Raw genomic sequence first — 5,764 nt, 5'->3', positions numbered from 1 at the left:
ACATGGTATATTTCTCCATCTATTAGTGTCCTCTTTGATTTCTTTCACCAGTGTTTTATAGTTTTCTATATATAGGTCTTTAGTTTCTTTAGGTAGATATATTCCTAAGTATTTTATTCTTTTCGTTGCAATGGTGAATAGACATTTCTCCAAAGAAGACATACAGATGGCTAACAAACACTTGAAAAGATGCTCAACATCACTCATTATCAGAGAAATGCAAATCAAAACCACTATGAGGTACCATTTCACACCAGTCAGAATGGCTGCGATCCAAAAGTCTACAAATAATAAATGCTGGAGAGGGTGTGGAGAAAAGGGAACCCTCTTACACTGTTGGTGGGAATGCAAACTAGTACAGCCACTATGGAGAACAGTGTGGAGATTCCTTAAAAAACTGGAAATAGAACTGCCTTATGATCCAGCAATCCCACTGCTGGGCATACACACTGAGGAAACCAGAAGGGAAAGAGACACGTGTACCCCAATGTTCATCACAGCACTGTTTATAATAGCCAGGACATGGAAGCAACCTAGATGTCCATCAGCAGATGAATGGATAAGAAAGCTGTGGTACATGTACACAATGGAGTATTACTCAGCCATTAAAAAGAATACATTTGAATCAGTTTTAATGAGGTGGATGAAACTGGAGCCTATTATACAGAGTGAAGTGAGCCAGAAGGAAAAACACCAATACAGTATACTAACGCATGTATATGGAATTTAGAAAGATGGTAACGATAACCCTGTATACGAGACAGCAAAAGAGACACTGATGTATAGAACAGTCTTATGGACTCTGTGGGAGAGGGAGAGGGTGGGAAGATTTGGGAGAATGGCATTGAAACATGTGAAACGTCATGTATGAAACGAGATGCCAGTCCAGGTTCAATGCACGATGCTGGATGCTTGGGGCTGGTGCACTGGGACGACCCAGAGGGATGGTGTGGGGAGGGAGGAGGGATGAGGGTTCAGGATGGGGAACACATGTATACTAATTAAATAATTTTCTATTAAAAAAAGAAAAAAAGAAAAAGTAGTTGGAAAACATCCCAGGGCAAGTACCAGGGAGGAGATTTTGGGCAGTTCTCTTCGTGTCTTAATCTGAGGACAACGGCAATGACCTGGATTGCACAAGCCTGGTGTGTATCCTGAGTCCAGGAGTTCTGAGAACTCTCTGCGTCCTCATTCTAATCCTTCTGAGCCAGCCGGTTCAGTGGGTGTGTGCAGTCTGCTCGGGGCTTGCCTGGACACATTGTTCCAGCTTCCGTGTTACATCCTCTAAGCACAGTTACCCCAAGGGCCAGGAGAGAGAGTGGTTCTCCCTCAGAGCCTCTCTGCTTATGCCGGGATCTCTGCTGCCACATTTCACCCTCCTGATGCAGTGAGTGGCAAGGTGCCTCTAGTTTTCAAATGGCTTGAGGGCGTAAGACTTCCCGATGTCCCAGAGAAGAGGAATAAAGGCACTCGGGCTGGCCCTCACTGCCCTCTGTATTCCTGGTGTCTCTCTCAGCATCCCGGGGAGGGGTGGGCGGCAGTGTTGGTGTCACATGCTCACTGTAGAGTCTGGAAGGTGCTTAGATGAGTTTGCAGCTGAATGAGGAGACCAGGCACTTTCCTCAGAGGGTCACAAAATATGCTGTCCACACTCATCCCTACAGGCTAGTGAGGGAGCAGATGATCCAAAGCATGGGGCAATACAGAGAGCATTCGGTTCAGTCCTGTGCCTCAGGGCCTTTGCACATGCCAGTCCTGCTCCCTGAAATCATCTCTGTGCTGTGTCTTTTTTTTTTATTCCTGTTTGTACAGCATTTTAATACTTTAATATATCATTTCATTTGATCCTCTCTACAAACCTTGGAAGTAGGTACTTCCTACTTCAAGCATCATTCCCCAATTTCCATTTTATAGATGAGATCATTGGAGTCCATAGATGGTCAAATACAAATGTAGATTTGATATGTTAAAAGAATAGTAACAACATTAACCTAATTTGACAGGGTGTGACTCAGGACCTAAGCAGTGAAGAGAATTACCAAAAACACTTTAAAAAAATCAAAGTATTAGCTTTCAGGGTTCCAGCAAGGCCTAGATAATTATAACTTTTTCAACAGAGGCCAAAGCTAACAGTTGTGCTTGATTTTTTCCACCTGAGGCTTAGGCTGTGAAGATAGAATATGCATTAAGTTGATAAGCCTAAGATAGTCCCCTTAGAGAGCTGAAATGACTAGGAGAAAACTGAAAATTCAAAATTGGAGGAAGTGAAAACAAGAATGAAGCAGGAATGTCAAAGAAAAGAGTAGCCCAACTGGGGAAACTGCTCTGACCCCTTAGTTATATATTCATTCTGGGCCTAAGAAACATGTCGATCAGGGTATTTGCTGCTGTTGTTTAATCACCCAGTCGTGTCCAAGTCTTTGTGACCCCATGGACTGCAGCACACCAGGCCTCCCTGTCCATCAGCATCTTCCAAAGTTTGCCCAGGTCACATCCATTGCATCGGTGATGCCATCCAGCCATCTCATCCTCTGATGCCCTCTTTTCCTTCTGCCCTCAATCTTTCCCAGCATCAGGGACTTTTCCAATGAGTCGACTGTTCTCATCAGATGACCAAAATACTACAGCTTCAGCATCAGTCTTTCCAACAAGTATTCAGAGTTGATCTCCCTTAAGATTGACTGGTTTGATCTCCTTGTTGTCCAAGGGACTTGCAGGCATCTTCTCTAGCACTACAGTTTGAAGGCATCAAGGTCCAAAGAGTAAGACAAACATTTCAGCGAGGAATTGTGGAAGGCTGACTCGTTCACTGTAAGAGCAGTGTGTGTGTCATCTTCATGCTGGCTCACCAGATCCCTTCCTTTAGGTCTCAGCTCAGATGCCACATCTCCCCAGAAGCCTTCCCTTGCCCTTTGAGCTTGAGCCGAGCACCCCTCTCTGTCTCCCATCATAGCCCCTAGCATGTTAGCATCACCTGCTCTGTTTCTCTCCCTCCACTGCCTCCGCCATCCCGCTACTCTAGACCTCAGCACCCAGAAGAGCGCCTGCTGAGAGCTGCGTGAGGAACTGAATCAGTTCTTTCCAATTGGTATGGGCCTGGAAATGGCTGATGATTTTAGCAGCATGTGATGACTTTAACTGCAGAATTATGTTTTGCTTAGTACAGGATACCAGTCTGAGTGGGCCTTATGGGAGGACATAATAGGAAATAGTGACGAGAAGCAGCTGGAATTTCATTTTTGCTCTGACCCCTCCAAGCTCACTCACAGCCAGTCTGAGAAACAGGGCTTTTTCTGGAGTGTTGTAAACTCAGTTGTCCATTTCTGCAGCTCTTTAGCATTCAGACATCAGGCTGTCAGATCTTTTCAGATCCCTGAGTCCCAGCACCTCTTGAATTTTCCCTGATCACTCCTCTTAACCCTCTCAACCTCCCTGCTCCCACCGTCCTCTCTGCTTCAGTCTCTGCCTTCATGACATCAAATTGTCTATAGCCACAGTCCCCAGCCTTTTTGGCACCAGGGACCAGTTTCATGGAAGATGAGTTTTCCATGGATGGTGGCCAGGGGATGAGGAGCACACAACCTAGGCACTTCGCATGCTCAGTGCACCGCAGGGTTTGCACTCCTGTGAGAATCTGCTTTTAAAATTAACTTATTGATTTTAATTGGAGGATAATTCTGTTATAACATTGTGATGGGTTTTGCCATACATCAACGTGAATCTTAAGCTGTTCTGACAGGAGGTGGAGCGCAGGCGGTAATGCCAGCGATGGGGAGTGGCTATAAGTACCACGCTTTACTCACTTGTCTGCCGCTCCCCTCTGCTCTGTGGACTGGGGCTGGGGACCCTGTTCTATGGGATGTTGGTCTCCTCCTGTGCTGGGCTCCTTGCGGAGGGCTCCCCTCCCTCTCCCAGTGCCACCTGAGCCCCCTGTCCAACTCCCACCTCTGCTTTGTGACTGTTCCTCAGCCCCACCTTTGTACCCCAGAGGGCTTTTTATGTTTACAGCAAAAGAGGAGGTTCAGTAAAGAAAGCTGAGTATAACTGGGGGTGGGAGAGGAAGAGGATTAATTACCACAGGGATGTTTTCTTGGAGTTTTAATGAGACTACCTTTCCCTTACTCCCCCCCTCTCTTTTGTTTTTCCTTTTTTCTTTTCTCCCAGCTGAGAACATCCACTTAGTATGTCTTTTCGAATCCTGGAACATTAGGTTTTAACATTCTGCACCCAGCATCTCAGTGTAATAAATAAATCAATAAGCTGATTGCCTGCAGAAGTTTGATTGCTGAGTGTGCAGGGGTACCTTTTGTTCTTCAGCAAACAATCATTTCACACTAGGGAACAGAGATGAATGTGGGTATAGAGCTTGTCCTGGCCTCTGATGCGTAGCCCTGACCCAGGAAGTCATGATTCCAGCAATGTGTGTGTTTCACAGGCAGCTGCCAAATGCTCTGCGTCCTTCCCTTTGACAGTTTTGCATGTCATAAATACGTTTCTCATTTGCCAGAATAGTCCTGGGTTTGTTTTGAATCTGACAGGTCCTCCGACACCTCTTTCTTAAATCTCACTAACAGATCATTTATACCAAAAAAGGCTGCCTTGACAGGAAGAAAGTATGATTTTCAGTTGGGGCTGAAAATCAGATGCAAGTTATGACAACACTGAGACTTCCTGGACCCTACAGATTAATCGTGACTATCTCACCGTGAAATACTTGGTGTGGTAGGAACTAGTCTCCATTTATTGTTGCTGTCAAAACCTTTGATTGGAAAACTCTTCACAATGGGAATATTGTCATTTCTAAAGATGTGTGATTTATTTCCTGCTATGTTTAAAACACAATATGGTTGCTCTTTGTGGTAACAATAGATATGCCCCTGAAGAGTTGTTTATAAACTGAATTTTTACAAATAAACTCATGTCAAATATACATGAGGGGGCTATTATTTTACTTTATGGGTTCTTTTATAATTAGAAAGACTACTCCTAATTCATTTGAGGTATATAATGTTCACATATTGGGTTTTGCTTAAATGAAGTAATATTTTTTTCTGATTACAAAATATTATACTTTGAGTAGAAGTATAAACAAGGAAAATTGTGATTTGTGAATCCACTTCCCAATCCCGAGATAACACTTAATATTTTGATAGATTTCCTGTGTTTATTTTTTATGTCTATTTTTATGACATGGGAGTATAATGACTATATTGCTAAATAACCCACATTTCTCCAGTTTGTTTCTTCAAAAATTTCCCCTCATATTTTTTCCATAGCTTTTTTTTTCCATTGCTTTTTAAATTGAAGTATAGTTGATATACAGTATTATAATATTACAGATATACAGTATAGTAACACAGTTTTTAACACAATTTATGTCCCATTTATAGTTATTATAAAGTATTGGATATTTAATAATAGCCACATTGTACAGTATAATCCTTGTAGCTTTTCTTAATAGTTTGTATCTTTTACTCCTCTACTTCTGTATTGCCCCTCCTGCTTCCCTCTGCTCACGCTGATACCTACTGTTTTGTTCTCTGTATGTATGAGTCAGCTTCTTTTTTGTTTCATTCACTAATTTGTTGAATTTTTTTAAGTTTCCATGTAAATAATATCATCCAGTATTCATTTTTCCTTTGATTTATTTCACATAGCATAATACCCTCAATCATGGTGTCTGGTCCCATCACTTCATGGGAAATAGATGGGGAAACAGTGGAAACAGTGTCAGACTTTATTTTTGGGGGGCTCCAAAATCACT

General features: G+C 42.8%; 1 protein-coding gene across 2 annotated transcripts in view; it reads left to right on the top strand.

The window, feature by feature from the left end:
* Positions 1-5,764, top strand: part of KCNH1 (potassium voltage-gated channel, subfamily H (eag-related), member 1) — a 438,757-nt gene that overhangs the window by 328,993 nt on the left and 104,000 nt on the right. The gene's annotated exons all lie outside the window — the stretch shown is intronic.

This window comes from Bison bison, unplaced genomic scaffold (assembly GCF_000754665.1).
Source record: "Bison bison bison isolate TAMUID 2011002044 unplaced genomic scaffold, Bison_UMD1.0 scf7180017863955, whole genome shotgun sequence".
In the NCBI taxonomy this organism is placed as follows: Eukaryota; Metazoa; Chordata; class Mammalia; order Artiodactyla; family Bovidae; genus Bison; species Bison bison.
Note: the sequence above shows the minus strand (reverse complement) of the source record. Positions and strands in the feature narration are given on the sequence as shown.